The 15,970-nt window shown below is 42.0% G+C and overlaps 1 protein-coding gene across 2 annotated transcripts in view; it reads left to right on the top strand.

The window, feature by feature from the left end:
- Window positions 1-618: 618 nt before the first annotated feature.
- The window catches only part of SMAD5 (SMAD family member 5), a 29,464-nt gene continuing 14,112 nt past the window's right edge, over window positions 619-15,970 (top strand). Inside the window, exon 1 of one of the 2 annotated variants that reach the window (XM_064672178.1) lies at window positions 619-788. The gene's annotated coding sequence lies outside the window, so the exon portion shown is untranslated. Of the gene's footprint in view, window positions 789-8,938; window positions 9,092-15,970 lie in introns of those variants that run through there. The other variant, XM_064672176.1, reaches the window with a different exon arrangement.

Below are 15,970 nucleotides of genomic sequence, written 5' to 3'. Positions count from 1 at the left end.
CCATGTGAATATCTTAAATATGGGTATATATATTTTATATATATATATTTATATGTGTATATATATTTATGTATATGCATTTATATATATATATTTATATGCATATTTAAATGTATATATTTATATATATTTATATGTGTGTATGTATTTATATATATATTTATATATATAAATATATATACATACATATGTATATATTATATACATATGTATATAATGTATATATATGTGTATATATATAATGTATATATATATTTATACGTGTATATATATTTATATGTATTATACATGCATATATATATATTTATATTCATTAAATGCATTCAAATTGTGAGTTTTCTTTCTGTGCAGAGAGATGCAAAGAATCAATGCCCTGTGACTGCAGTTGTTCCCATTTTGCAAACTCGAGATAAATTAATCACCGAAAGGGATCAGCCTGCTCTGGCAGAGCCGGGATTTACACCGGGAAAACCCACGGATTGTAGGAAAGGCAGAGCACAAAAGATGGCTGCGTCGCATGGGAGCGAAGGGAGCTATTCCAGGATGAAAGGAGGGAGCAAAAACAGACCCGACACACGAGTTTCGCAGAAAGTTTGCGGAGCGGGGCCGGGAATTCTCCGCGGGCGGCTCCGGGGGTGTCACCGCCCGGACCCTCCGCTGGGCTCCTCCCCGGCCGCCACCACCATGAGAGGGAGAAACGGGGATCACTTGGAAGGGAGCTAGAGGAAAAAAAAAAAAAAAAAATCCCGGGGGAGAGAACCTGGAGCTGCAGTAATTGTTGCTGGCAGGTAAAGCTCGTCCCTCGCCGCTCTGTGTCGCGTTGGTCGGTGCAGAGCCCGCCCGGCGCTGCCTCCGCTGCGCTTTGAAGCGCCTTTGGCAGCGGGGGAAGGAGATTCGCGGAGATGGCGTCACTTTGGAAAAAGTTTCCAGATTTTACTGAGCTTCTTGTTTGTTTTCTTTCTTTCCTTTCCTTTCCTTTTCTTTTCTTTTCCTTTTTTTTTTTTTTTTTGGTGTATTTTTTTAAAGGGGGAGGGGGGCTGAACTATTCGTAACGCCAAGTGGGCGATGTGGCCGGGATCTAAATATACCCCTGTGCAAACAGAACCCCTGAGAGAGCGACACCGAGAGCTCAGGCTATTGTTAACTTTTGGGATTCCAATTAAAGCCTGCAATGTTAAATATTTATTTAATTACTGCAGAGAGAGCAGGAATTCTTTCTGATTACACTAATGGAGTCAGAATAGTGTGGTAAGGGAGAGATTTTCCTCCTGCCCCCCCTTTCCAAATCTAAATAGCTGTAGACAAGCACAGGCTGGAATATGAACATTAAAGGGGGGGAAAAGAATGTTTCAGCTTTGTTTTAGGGGTTATATTTCAGTCGGGTAAGCAAACTATATTGCATGTGTTTTTCCGTATCTACAGCTCACTCCAAACATAACATTCCAGAGGATAAAATCTGTTACAAAATAAAACTGACTTTGTGACAGCTGAACTTCTACGCCGAGTCTAAAAATTATCTAAAAGTGCCTCAAGAATCCTAAATGTCATTCCCAAGATGTGGTGAATTGTAATTAGGGCTGTGAACTATTTTGGTGGCAGTGCCTTACATGGGGCCCAGCTGAGCAGCTGGAGCATTTATGATCTTGGTTTTTACCCTTTACTCTGTGACATATGAAGGTGTTTAGACAATAATAATAATAATCCTAATTTGTTTCAGATTTGAAAAAAATGAGACCAAGTTTGAAAATGTGTTGTTTGCCTTTTGATTTTTCCTTCCTGTGTTTCCTTTTAAAACATATGCCATAGGGCAGTGCTTAAACAGGGCAAGAAAACTCATTAACAACAGAATAATGAATGAGAAATACCATTATTATTACTGTATTACTATTTTGTGATTTTCTCATCTTACTGGTTTTTCCAAAAACTTTTCATTTTTGTTTTAGGAAATGACCTGGTTCCCTCTTCTCCTAACAAAAAGCAAAGAAAGGGGGGAAAAAACCCAACAACTTATGTGGAAATTTTGGGAAGAGAAAGCAAATAGCTAGCAACACACTGTCCAAAACCTGCACTCCACTATGCCCAAAAGCACTTTAATTTTACAATAGACATAATTATGCTTGTGTATACAGATCTTGATACGGGAGAGGAAATTATTAAACCCAACTATTTGGTCATGAGGGTGGGAGAAAAAAAAAAAAGTGTCCCTAAGTGTGCCACAACATTTAAATGCAAGTTCTAAAGGCCCAGCCTCCTGTAACTTGGTGAGTCTGCCAGGAATACACCCAGAAGGAGAAAGTCAGGTCCTGTGAGTTCCTGCCTGAGAAAGGCTCAGTGCTCTGCACTGCCATCTCTAATTGGTTTGTGTTGGGAAATCCTGGGGTGATAAAAGGGCTGTTAGAAAGTTGGCTTGTGAGTAATTAAGTGTAGGTCTGGCTATTAAAACCTGATTTGTTACTCAGAGGTTACACTCATCTGCTGTGTCTTCTCTCAAGATACAGATAAACTCTGTTCTTTTCACTGGTCTAAGCCAAAAGTATCTGCATAATGAATGGAGAGATGGCAGCTCTGGGAAGGTTCAGCCCTACACAGCGGGAAGAATTACCTTTATTGTAACAGGTACAATTATTGCCGTAGAGCACTTCTGTTTCAGAGCATTCCTTTTGCCTTTCCTTTTGCCTATCCTCCATAGGAAATGCTGGAGGATGTGTACCTTTCTTCATGTAAAGTTTCAAATACTGATTTTACCCATAAGCAAAGGCTTCTCTTTCTCAAAAAAATTGAATTTCTGTTTTGCAGCGTCTCTGTTTATTATACTCAACCTTCTCCATAGAGTGGGTGTAACCAGGAGAAGAATTTGGCCCATGATGTGAGCTAAATTTTCAGTGCTTCCACTATTTAGAGCTCCGTTGTGCTAAAAATAGCTTTCCTGTGGTTTTGGCCACAGAGCCACAAATGCAAGTTTTCAGAGCAGAGTTATTGTGGATGTTGGTCCCTACTGTTGCTGCAAGGAATGAAACTCCAGCTCATGACTGTCAGCAGATGGTTATGTGGAGTGTGAGGCTGAATGTTAGATCTCCTCACTGCCCCAAAGTGAGGATGTGTCCCACCCAAAGGCCTGACACATCCACAAGGGACCACGCTCAGAAGGCAGCATTTTGGCTGGGGGGTGAAGAACCCCAGGAAAAACTGGGCCTGTGCAGGAGATAACAGTGGAGAACTCACCCAGAAATCTCCATGTTTGGCTAACAGTGTGGGCTGTAGAACAAATGGAAGGGAAGGTGGAAACCTTTGAGTCAATAAGACACAAGTTTGTTCACGGCTCATTTGGAGCAGAGTTTTCATCGAAGGTAAAAAAGCTCCCAGTGCTCCCGTGGTTATGGCACCGTGATGGCAGAGTCATCCTCTTTCTGTCCTGCATTTTCTGTCCCACTTCCATGGTCCAACCTCTCTGTTGTCCACAGGAAATTGGTCTGGTTGTTGCAGACAGCTTTTAGGAGGCAGGAGGTAACGTTTTTCTGAGCTTAGTAGTGGGTGTCAGACTCCAGAAAGTGTTCTCATAATGCGAGGTCATGTTCTGGAAATAGTCAAAAACCACTGATTTAGAGGAATGAGAGCATTCCATGTTTCTGTACTGCTGATGCAATGGGGAGGGCAAGCTGGGGATGGTCCAGAAAAACAGCAAAGCTGGAGGAATATTCAAAGGCATTGTGCCATTTAAAATTATTTTCTTTATCATTTCCTCTCTGAGAGCAGTGTAATACTTCGTGTTAATCAGCTGGGACATATTTTCCATTCCTCTGAGAAGGTTTCCACTCCCTGTTCCAAGGAGCAGATCCCATTTAGCAGAACTGTGCCCTGACTGGGCTCTGTCCACAGGTGTCATGGACGATGGTTCATACTCTGATGTGGACTTTACAACAATTCTCAGGAAAAGGCTTGTCTTACTCATAACTTCATGCACATCTTACTCTTCCTGCAGTCTCTTTTCCTTTCTTAAGATTTTGCCTTTTTTATGTGCATTTCAGGCATTTTTTTCTTGAGCTGTGTGTTCAGTTTTGCATCCTTAGTTGACTCTCAGATCTGTCCAGCTGGATACAGCATCCCCAGTATATTGACAATTCTATTCTGTAGAGTGTGAAAAGACATAGTGGAGCTGAACTTACAAAACCTTTGTATAATAATGTCTTTGTTTCCAGCATCCCATAGTTGTACCATTATTTAGTTACACGTCTCATCCCATTTATTCTTCCAGTCTGGGAAGAAAAGCTTGCATCTTTAACCTTGCTGGGCATTATACCTTTGGCTTGCCTTCCCTCCCTCCCCTGGTCTAAATTTCACATTAACATCTTCTATCTGTAGCTTCAGGAAACAAGACTAATTCTTCCCTCTCTTTCTCTATACTACTCTGAGGTGCCACACAAGGTGCCCAGAAGTGTGGCTGTAGCAATAACAATTTAATTTTAATTTCAACAATTTAATTTAATTTCAACAATTTAAATTTAATTTATTCTCTGAGAATTCAAAGGCTGTCACCAGTGAGTGTGACCTCACAGGAGCCTCCACCCCCGAGGGCCTCATCCATAAGCACTCTCCATATCTTTCCTCCAGACACTAAACTTTATTTTTATTTTCTTACATATGTGATGCAAGGTACACAATGTTTGTGTTGCCTTCTTGCTGTGAGGCAGCCACTTCCCACCCAGTGCTGTTCTCAGCCTGCTGTAAATTGTGGGCTCACTGCAGAGAACCAAATGGCCAGAGCACCTCCCTCTCTGCTGAACTCTGCTCCAACACAACACTCTTTTTCTGCCTCAAAAATAAATGTAAAGGTATGTATAGTATGTTAGCCCCTCCTTAGCCTTTCCCACCCTGAAACTTTTCAAACAGGGATGGCATGTTCCTCTCTTCACTGCCAAAAAAAAAAAAATAAAATTCCTTTTGCAGCATTTCCCCCTTCCCCCATTTCTTCTCAGCTGACAGCTGTGAGAGTGGAACTTTCTTCAGCTATCCTATCCATTGCCCTCAATTCTGTTTTTAAGCTAGATTTGGTTTAAATATCCAAGCCATCTTCCACACTACAGGATTTTTTTAACATAAAGTGGCTTTGTAAATGCTTAATGTGGGTAGAGACATGACAACTGTTTTCATATATATATATATATACATATATATATATATTTCTTTTTAAAATTACATTTCCCCCTCTTCCCCCAGCAATTGAGAAAGCTGATAGGGAACTAAATTGAACAATACAGTCATTTTAGAAGTCACAGGAAGGCCAAAGTTTCATAATAAAGCAACTTTTTTTCAAAACTATCTCCTTATAACTGAAACTATCTATTCAGTTTTCAAGCTGTTCACTTCTAACCAAACAAAAAATCTCATTAAGAAATATAGGGGTCATATTCAAAACCTGGAGAGTAAAGTGAAAATAGTGGAATTTAAGATACTTGTTGAACTTCCTGTTGTCAAGCATGCAAGGCCTGATACCTTTAGGTAGTTCTTCACTTGGTTGTTCTGCACTTTGCTCAGACTGGGAGGTTTTCACTCCCTCTGACATAAACACCTACAGTACCTTTATGAGAACTTTACAGCTTTATGAGAAGGCAGTTTTCTGTCCTCATTGCCATCAGCCAGTGCACAAAGGAATGTAAGACAGGTACTTGTGCTTTAGTTGACTTTACAAGGCAGGACCCAAAGTATAAACATGTGCAGTTGCCTCTGCAGAATCCAAACACAATTTAATAATTAAAACATCCAGGGAAAAGGGGAAGGTTAGCTAGTCATTTTTCCATGGATTATCCCAGCTGCTTGTCCATGTGTTGGGAAATCTAGGTTTGATGCTGCTAAAATAGGATTGATGGTTCCATGACTTGTGAAATTTGTGCATTCACAAAATCATGTGATTTCTGGAAAATGTGTTCGGGATGCTTTGAATCTCCCTGTTCTGAACCCTTTTTTGAACCTGATATGCTATTAGAGTGGCCCCACTGGAGCGTGGCACTAGAGATCCAAGGGATGGAAATCATGTGTGAACAGGTAGTGGTGAAAGTGGTGCTCATTTTCCTGTGACCTTACGGATAAACAGACCTGAATCAGCAGACAGCAAAGTTCCTTCGTCCTTTATCTGTGTCATTGACTACAAGGAGATAACTTGACTTCAGACATTAGGGGTTTGCCCATTCAACATTAGTCTGTGACAAAATGGCATGAAAAAAAAAAAGGAAGATTATTTTTTGGCTGGTGTATCGTAGTTCTTGCTATCACACTCCAAAATAGTCTGTGTTTTGTGCTTAAGAATCAGTGGGTTCTGTGGAGGGTGTGCTGCAAGCACGTCTAAATCATTTTAAATCGAGAATGTTTTGGAAAACTTAGGTTTTTTTGGAAAACTTAGAGTTTTCCTTGTCCTCTCCCATCCTCCTGCATGCACACCTTCAGCTTTCCTCATCCCTGGAACTCCAAACCCTCTGCAGCAGGAAGCACATGGGAGCTCTGCGTTGTAGATTCACCCACAGTGCACAACTGTTTTGTAACTCCTCCATCAGAGAACATTTTGTTTTGCAGAGACATGATGGCTGGCACATGAACAACACCTAAAATGCCTGCTGCCAATTTGTTGTTTGTTACTTGGTTTATTAATTAAGTTACACAAAAGATTTGGAGAAAGGCCAATAGTTGTGTTTCTTTTTTTTTCTTCATTTTTTTTTTTTTGGTCCCATATTTTGGACTGCCTGGCCAAAGCAGAACAATTGCTGGGGCAGAGATACAGAGGAGTCTCCAAAGGTTAGCTCTGTTCTGGGACTAAATTACACCAAAGCCTTGCTCCTTCACTGCTGCCATGAACTTTAGTAGAGATATCCTGTTGGGCTATTAATTGACCTCCTAAGAACCTCTGTTTACATCAAAAATGATGAGCCACGTAGTTTTGAACCAGAAGAAAAAGCTCAGATATATTTGAAATTGAAATTTCAGCTTGGCTTACTGGATATTTTTCCATATTTCTCTCAACTCCACATTGCTTTTTCTTCATATATTTTTTTTCTTTTTGGTAGATTTTTTTACCCTTAATTTACACAAATAAAAGATGGGATTTCATGTGGTTTCTTTTTAGCTTAATTATATACGTATTTGTATATATACATATCTATATATATATAAATCACTTTCCATTATGCTTTCTTGTTTCTATTTTTTCCAAAAGGAATGTGATAGCAAGATTCAGTTGGCATTCCAGATGCAATTGGCATGCCAGATTTCTAACTGCTACAAGATGGTGTGGTAACAGAGACACAAATTTATGTAGAAATGATGATTTTTGCCCCATATATCTGTTCCTACACAATTTTTTTTTGCCAGAGGAAGAAACTCTTCTGTAGGAATTTCTGTAGTGGATCAAACTAGGACCCAGCTTAATTCAGTAGCATGTCTGAAACCAGCTCTGATCAGCCTCCCCTGAGAAAAGCAGCCTTTGGGTCATGAAGTAATCTTCCTGTAGGAAAAGTTTCCTCTTAAAATCACTTTGTGGGCTGAAGTGTGAAATACTTTCCTCTAATTGTGGATGTTCCTGTTGCCTATATAAAGCTAAATTTCTCAAAGCCAGCGGAGTTCGGGCCTCAACAATACATCGTGGTGAGCAATTCCACCTGGTCCTGAACTGAAGAGCAGAGCTGAGCGTGGTTCAGCCTTGCACATTTTGCTCTAAGGCACCTCATCTTTGTAAGGCAAACTAGACGTGGCCAGTCCTTCCTCACCAGGAGAGGCCTTTGCATGGACAACTGATTTTTATTACCGAAATTCATGTGCTTGGAATTCCAAAAGTTGGTTGGATATTGAGGGCAATTTAAAAAAATTAAAACGTCCTGACATCAAGTCATGGCGTGGAACCCAGTTCTTCTTTAATTTACCCTCGAATCAATCAATTTACTAGTTTAAAAATGAGAAGAAACCCTCCTGCCTGCACTATGCTTAACCAAGGTCAGGCACTGCTGTTGGAGGTGTTTTTGGCATGGTATTTCTCTGAAATATTTCTTCTGTGCTCTTCAGAAATAACTTTGAGGAAACAGTGCTCTCTTCCACTTCACACGACGAGGACAATGAGAGTTTGTCCCATGCTGGCATTATATACAGTACGAAAATCCTCATCCATGCAATCCTTTCTAGAGCCATTCCTAACGCTGCTGACACATTTTCTTGAAGTTTTAAATGGGGTTTTAGTAACTTATTCTGATATGCAGCCCCCTGAAGGACCTCAACTACACCAACCCAGTCTCACCAAAGAGAAGAGGGGACCTTATGACTCTTTACAATTCCATGAAAGGAGGTTGTAGCCAGATGGGGCTCAGGCTCTTCTCCCAGATAAAAGGTGACAGGATGGGAGGACATAGTCTTTAAGCTGCACCAGGGGAGGTTTAGGTTGGACATTAGGAGGAATTTCTTCACAGGAGGGTTGATTAGAGATTGGAAAAGGCTGCCCAGGGAGGTGGTGGAGTCACCATCCCCGGAGGTGTTAGAGTGCTCAGTGCCATGGTCTACTTGACATGGTGGTGTTGGGTCACAGGTTGGACTGGGTGATTTCAGTGTTCTAACCTAATTAATTCTGTGAAAACAACCCCCGAGCTGTGGGCCAGGGCCAGTCTGAGCCGCTGGTCGGGCAGCAGTGCCCGCCATCGCAGCGCGGCCTCGGGGGGCTTTTTTATCCCTCCGCTGTGTGGTACGTTACTTTCTGGACGCCGAACCCCGCACGCTCACTTGTTTATTCATTTATTTATATCCATTGATTGACTTCGCTCCCTTTCACCCCGCCCGGGTGCCCAGTTCCCCACGGCCACCCCTCACTCTCCCCACACGGGGCCCGGGCCCGGCCCTTTTCCCGCTTCCTCCTCCCGCCGCCGCCGCGGCGCGCGCGCGGCCCCGCCCCGCGCGCACATCCGGGTCCCGGCGCTGGCCCCGCCGGCCCCGCCGCCGCTCCCGGCCCCGCTCCCGGCCCGTCCCGGCCCCGCGCACAACTTCGGCCGCAGGAGCAGCGCCAGCGGCGGCCGCGGCCCAGCCCCTCACCGACACCGCGCCCGGGGAGGCCGCTGCTCCGCGCCCGGTGGGTCGAGGTGTGTGTGTGGGGGGGTGCGGGCCGCGGGGTTCCGGAGCGGGGCGGGGGGAACGGGCCGGGCCTGTGGGGACGCGGGGCCGAGGCCTCGCCGCGGGGCCGCCGGGACGGGGTGGTACCGGGGCGGGCAGGGGCAGCGAGGGGACGGTGAGCGGCGTGTGGGGGAAGGAGCAGCGCCGTGAGGGAGAGAGCGGAGCGCGGGGCCGCCCGCGGGGAGCGCGGACACGCGTGGGGACGGTGCGGGCACCGCGGGGGTTGTGCCTTAGTTTTTGCTGCTGTTTTTTGTCGTTGTTCTATTATTATTATTATTATTTTATTTTATTTTTTTGAGACGAGAGCTAGCTCTTGGCTGAAGCCAGGCCTGGCCGAACGAGAGGAGAGCAGCAATCCCGCCCGGCTGGTGAAGGGGCGGGAGGCGATGTGAGGGCACACAAACACGGACTCCTCGCACTCACACACACGCACACTTGTCCACTGTGGCCCTCCTCGCCTGACAGATGCCTGACAACAGATGCGCGGCCTCCGTGATTTAGGACGGCGATTTTTATTTATATTATTTATTTTTTTTTTTGTCTTCTGCGGGTTGTAAAATTTAATAGAGGAAATATGGTCTTGCGGTTAAAAGCACAAGACTGGAAATCAAGTGATCTGTGCCAGTTGTGGGGTTTCTGGTGTGACTTTAAGGTGATTGAATAGTATGTCACAGTAGATGAAGGGAAGAACTGGTTTAGCAGTAGTGTGGAATATATTGTTGAATAGGTTCAGTAATAGTTGTTGAATCTTTTGGTGGAATCTGTAGGGATTTAGAGATTCTACTCAGTGAGTCACTGGGGCCCACTGCTTTAACAAAACCTCCAAGGAATAACTGTCAAAATTTGCATCAGCAAAATTTTGTCTGTCATGGGAAATCAGATTGTCAGTGTGTGATGGTTCTACATGAAATCTCTTGCTGGTTTTCATTCCTGGATTAATTTCAGATAATTAACCTTCCATGGGTGGTTTTAAAATCCTGAAAACTGGAATGAGCATTGTTCTTACGTGTGTCAGTTATGGAAGTTCTGGCCAGAATGTCCTCCTTCTGAGCAATCACAGCATTTGATTGAAGAGGAGTAAAGGAAAGGGTGCAAACAGTTGCAGTCATGTGCCTGTGCTCATCAAAAGCTGTAATGCTTTATGAAGTTGGCAGCTGGTGGTAGTGGAAGTTAATAGAAGCAGCAAATAACTTAATTGACGATGTTTCATAATTAGTGTGTTGTAACTTTTGAGAGTGCCCTGTCTGTGTTGGATTTAATGTCTTAATCCCTACCGTTTGATAGTGGTTTACTCCTACCTCTGATATTAAAATATTGTTCACTTGGCCTTGAAATTGCTGCTAAGGGCCTAATGCCACTTATATCTGCAAACCAAAACCCCAGCAAACCATGTGCTTACTGGGTTTGTCTTTGTCAAACCCTTCTTTTCCTTTCAGATGTGGAGGAAATACTTTTGAGGGAGGAATGTTCTTTTTTTTTTTTTTCCTAAAGAGAACTTTCCCAGTGGAAGCCCAGATGGACAGTGGTGATGGGGCTGAGAAATGGGAAAGGAGGAAGAGAGAGGCTTCCTCTGCATTTCTTTCTCTGGATGACAAAAGCTCCCAACGGCAGGGCAGGGCCTGCTGCTGTGTACAGCTGTGGTGGGTGGGGTTTTTATTTGGAGGTTTGGAGTTTTAACCTCTTATGGAACTTGAAGGAACTGTAACTGTGGACCCTCTGCTGTTTGGTACTTGTTATGAAGTCAGGTTTTTAGTCTTGCACCTGGAGTGGGTGGTCTGTGCAGAGTTCTGGTGATCACAGAATATTATTTGAGCTGGAAGAAGTTCTGTCTCCCAAGATGAAGTGCTTGTGCTCAGTTAAGCGACTTTTGGGGTTTATGTGAATGTTCTTTGCAAATTATGTTGTGGTCTTTATAATTTCAGAGGACACTTTTAATTCCAGAAAAATGTCATGTATATTTTCTTTTTAGTTGTCTCAAGAAAATGCTGAGAACTCTTTTGTTGTTGCCCTTGGCTGAATTACATACCTGCAGAAATACTGCTGTCCTGTATCATCTTTTACTGCCAGTTAAGGCCTTGTTTTTCATTTTCTTTATGTTTGTTTGGGTTTTTTAATTAAAGGACAAGTTCTTGTAGTATCTCTGCTAGATTGGCTGAAATGAATTTTAATCTGTTAATGTTTCTTTAAAGATCTTTATATGGTTTTTTGATATGAACAGGTAAGGAGCTCACGCCCAGAACGAAAAGATTTGTTCCCTTGTGAGCTGAGAGCACTTTAGATATCCCCATGGCTAACGATAAACAGCTCATTAAAACCAAGCTGAACAGTAATTTAAGACTTTTGCAGTTGCCTTTAGTCACAGTGCAAGTTCCTGCACAGTTTTCTGGAAGCCCTTTTAGCCCTGTTCCTGTGACCACGTCGAGAAGCTTGGCTGGCCCTGGAGCGTGGGTTGGCAGGGGCAGGACGGTGCCTGCCAAGGCTGTATCCCCACTGACCTACCACCAGGGCTGAGCCTGCCAGCACTGTCATCCCTGACAGAGGATCTTTGTCAGAGTCCCTGCTACTGATACAGCAGCTATGAAGTAGTGTCTCTGAATTCTGGGTCAGTGCATGTCACAAACTGACAAATTTAGAATACTTTGCCGTTCATTCATTCTGTGCATGGGGGGAAAAAAAACCTCGCTGAGTTACTATTGTCAGAGTTCCCTCCAGTCCTGCAGCTTTTGTGAACTTGTCACAGGCTTGTTGCAATTCACTTGGAGTGGAATTGTACACACACACACATATCTTTATTTTTCTTCCTCTTTTAAAGCTTTATGAGAGTGTCCCTTCTTTCAGGTTATGCTTTTTGTTGCCAAGTTATAGTATGTAGGATCTTAGTCTTTAACAAGGGCCTTGCACACAAACATCAAAATTTATGGAAGGCTTTGTCCAGCTTATTAATTTTTTAGCATACTTTAGGGTTTGTGAAAAGTATAATTTTCCCATTTTTTTCCTCCAGCTGTAGTAGAGGTCATTCTTAATCACCCACTTGCTTGTCCATGTGCACCAACCTCCCAGTGGAGGTATAGGCTTTTGTTGCTGTGTTTGGTGAAAATTAGCAGTGCTCTTCTGTATAACTTTAATTAAGAAATGGATGCTAACTTTTAGTTAAAGTAGATCTTAAATAATCTTAAAAACATGAAGCAGTTTCAGGGCTGACTGCTGTGGATGGTGGCATTTTCCAGCATAATGCTCCTGTTGGAAAGTGCCAGTTAGCTGCAACAGAAGTGTGAGAAAATGCACAGTTGTGACAAAACACTTAAGGGAGAGGGATTTTGGTTCAAAGACAGAATTTGTAGTTTTTGAGAACTTGTACAAAAGCTAATTGCTCAGTAATTAGAGCAGCTGCACGGACCAGGGCCATGGGAGTGCTGGATCTTTGTGTTCTCAGCGGGGATGCTTGAAGAAATAGATACTAACTTTTTTTAGGCTTTGGAGGTTTTGGTGTTTTCTCCCTCCCCCTGTATCACAGTTAAACTCAAGTTTTGCCATGATGCAGAGCAAATTCAGAACTCTCTGTTCTTTGGGTATAATTTTTCTGAGCTTTTCTTGGCATCAGATGGAAGTGAGGGTGCTTTGGAAATGCAGTGGAGCTTTATTTGTGAACTCTTTGACTGGACATTGTCCTCTTTTGTGATATAAATCATTGTCACTGGGATTGGTTTTTTTAACAGTAATTTTTGAGAAGATGTTAAGAAAAACCAGAAACATCACTTTGCTATCTGAGCTACATGGCTTTTGTTTCCACTTCTTCCATGTATATTGTATCTCTTGCTGCTTTTGCTTGGCCTCAGAGTTTTGTTAGGTTTCTTGTAAGAGAGTGCTGGTTAAATACTTCTCAGCTGACAGAGCTAAATGCTTCAGGCTTTTGTTCTGTTATTTTTTTTTAAGCTGTGTTAGATGGTGGACAGATGTGGAAATGAAAAGAAAAAGTATTGTGTGAGAAAGGCCTGTCTGAAATTGTCAATATATTTTTCTGTTTGGAGGGCAGTCATGGTTAGTAAAAGTTTGGAAGATACCAGACAGTTCTTTTCTGTTCTTGTTTACATGTATTATTAGTTAGACCATATTGCCTTACAAGGCATGTTTGAAGCACAGAAATCTAGTGCTGGTATAAAAGCACTTATCATAGATTCTGGCCAACTGAATGTACATTTAGCTATGCAGGCCTAGTTCTGATGAAAATACCACAAGTTCCTTTTTGATATACTTTATAAAATCTCCTTTCATCTTTTACTTAGCCTTGAGGGGAGGAGGGAAATAAAAAAGCTGTATCATTGATGATATTCCTCATGGTCGAGATGTTGCAACTGAAGAAAACTCTTTTCTGTGGATTGGCTGTGGCATGTCGGCCCTTCAAGTTATTAACCAAGTTCTTTAACCAAAGTGTAATCTTAGGGTTTATTTTACCCTTGATGTGTTTGGAGAAACGGTGGAGTTAACTTTTCTTCTATATTTGTTCTCAAGAAAAGGCTCATTGCAGGGGACTGCAGTGTAAGAAAATGATAATAAAACCCAGGCACAGTCCTGCACAGTTCCTCTCAGGAAATCTGTAAGGAAAGAAGGATTTTTAATAAAACCAGGTGAAATTGATGTGTGAGGTTGTAGTTTTAAAGAAAGTATTTATAAGTGTATATGGCATAATGTGCTGTAACACACTGCAGTTGAGTTTCTGAGCTCTCTGGATGAATATGTAGTATGTAAATACGTGTATGGAGTCAAACGACTTGAGCATTTCTGAGCTTGATGGGGCAATAAAGTTAAGCACAAGAGCTGAGTGCAGAACAGCTTTAGCTGCAGATCTGCAGCAGCTCTAATGAACTGCCAGTTGTGTTGCTGGTTATAAGTGGTGCTTTGTTTATGGGATGAAATCGAGTCTCAAAGCAGCTTCTAATCATCAGCAGCGAAGTTCCTTATTTCAGTTGGGTATGATGCTACAGGAGGCTTCCTGAATTTGCAAACAAGTCAATTAAGCAGGAAAAGAATAGAGCCTGTCGTTGTGCAGCACAAGTTGAGTCCTGGCAGTGGGAAGGGATGAGGACCATGCAGTTGTTACCCATTTATCCTTGGGGATAAACTGTGGGAGCATTGTTCATTGCCAGGCTGTTTGGGGTGATGGTTTGCTTGGTTAGTGGTACTTCAAATTTAAATTTTGCAGGTGGGAAATTAGTTTGGAATCAAGGGCAGAACGTGTTACACAAAAAGTGCCTCTCAATAAAATAGTTACACCATATGTAATGTTACATTATTTGTTCTTGCTCTTTTAGCCAAAAGAAGATTCCTTGATACAGAATCAAATGAATCTATTAAACTTGCCAGTTTAATGGAGTAAGCTAAGAAAGTTTCACAGGAACCACCAAAAGGTCGTGGAGTTACTTAGTATTTGTGATGGCAGGTGAAAGGTGATATATTTGTCCTGTCTTCACAAATCAAATGCAACTTGTAAGTTCTGCTGTTGGCCAACTGTTTATATCTGGCTGGCTGAGGTATTAAGAAGGGGTTCAAACAATGGACTTGTTCACACAACTGGTTTCCTTCCATTTGCTGTAGTCATTAACAAGACCTTTCAATGTATAAATAATGCATGCCCCAAAGTCTCATTTTGATACAGTGATTACTTCCTTTTATACTTGCCCATTAAAAGCCCCCTCTTGCTTCTCCGTGCAATTCATTACAGTCCCTCTTTAAAGAGTGTTTGTAACTATTTTTTTTAAAGTACCAGCATGTTTTTAGTTGATGTTCTCCCCTAGCTCAGCTGAAAAGTTATTTAATAAAAGAAGGTAATGCATAATGGGCCCTCTGCTTCTTAAGGAAATTTAAGAAAGCTTTTTTTCCCCCCCTGAAAGTCGTTCCCAGCTGTGTGTAGAGGTGCAGCAATAGGAGTAATTTGTGCAGCACTGAATGAAAATGTGACTCTTTAAAGCATTTGTTTGTGTGCTCCAACCTTACAGTGATGCACTGTTGTGCTGCAATCACAGCTCATAACAGGGGCTTTTAAAGCCTCGGAAGAAATTGATTGTAAATATAGATATTCTGGGGAGGCTCTTCCTGGCAGATGGCAGGATTACTTAGAAACCTTTGGCAAATGAGATGCTGAAATTACAGCAAATGCAAGTAAATGTTCTAAATGTGGTTTGTGCCTCTCATTCAGAAATTTAAAAACCCTACATGAATTGCAGTTTCTACATCAAAATGTTAAGTTCCTACATAAATACCTGAACCTGCTGCTTTGTGGCCTTAAATAGCTCATGATTCATGAAGCTTTTTAATTCTACCTTGTTTTCTTAAGAAAAAGCAAAAGCTGGGAAGCTTCAGGATTTTTGCCTTCCAGAATGAACTTCTGAAAGGTGTGTAATGAGATAAATTCAGTGTCATTTGCGCTTCTCTAAGTATTTTGTTGCAGGGTTTCTTTTCTGCCCTTGCTTTTCATGAACAGGTAAAAATACTCTTCAGTAGAAGTCTTGAAAGCTCGTGGGGGGGCAAAATAGAGTTACAGTAAATATTACAATATTTTAAACTTCAGCAGTCTAGTTCTTCAGTGGTTACAGCCCAAGTATGTGTGTAGAAACTTTTGTTTTGAAGAAGTTGAAACAGTTTTGATCAAATCTGTTATGATGCTTCTGGAACACTTTTTGCCTTCCTTGATAGGCCCTCAGACAAATGTAAAGCTTTTAGAGTTAATTATGTTACTTACTCCAAGCAGATTGTTTGTAAAATCATAGTTTATAGGACAGAGTCATTTATCAAAATTCCCTTGACACTTGCCCTACAAATACTAGTTACTGCAAAACATCAT

The sequence above is a fragment of the Pseudopipra pipra genome, chromosome 15, assembly GCF_036250125.1.
Source record: "Pseudopipra pipra isolate bDixPip1 chromosome 15, bDixPip1.hap1, whole genome shotgun sequence".
Lineage (NCBI taxonomy): Eukaryota > Metazoa > Chordata > Aves > Passeriformes > Pipridae > Pseudopipra > Pseudopipra pipra.
The sequence above is the reverse complement of the archived record's forward strand: the minus strand, read 5'-3'. Positions and strand labels throughout refer to the sequence as shown.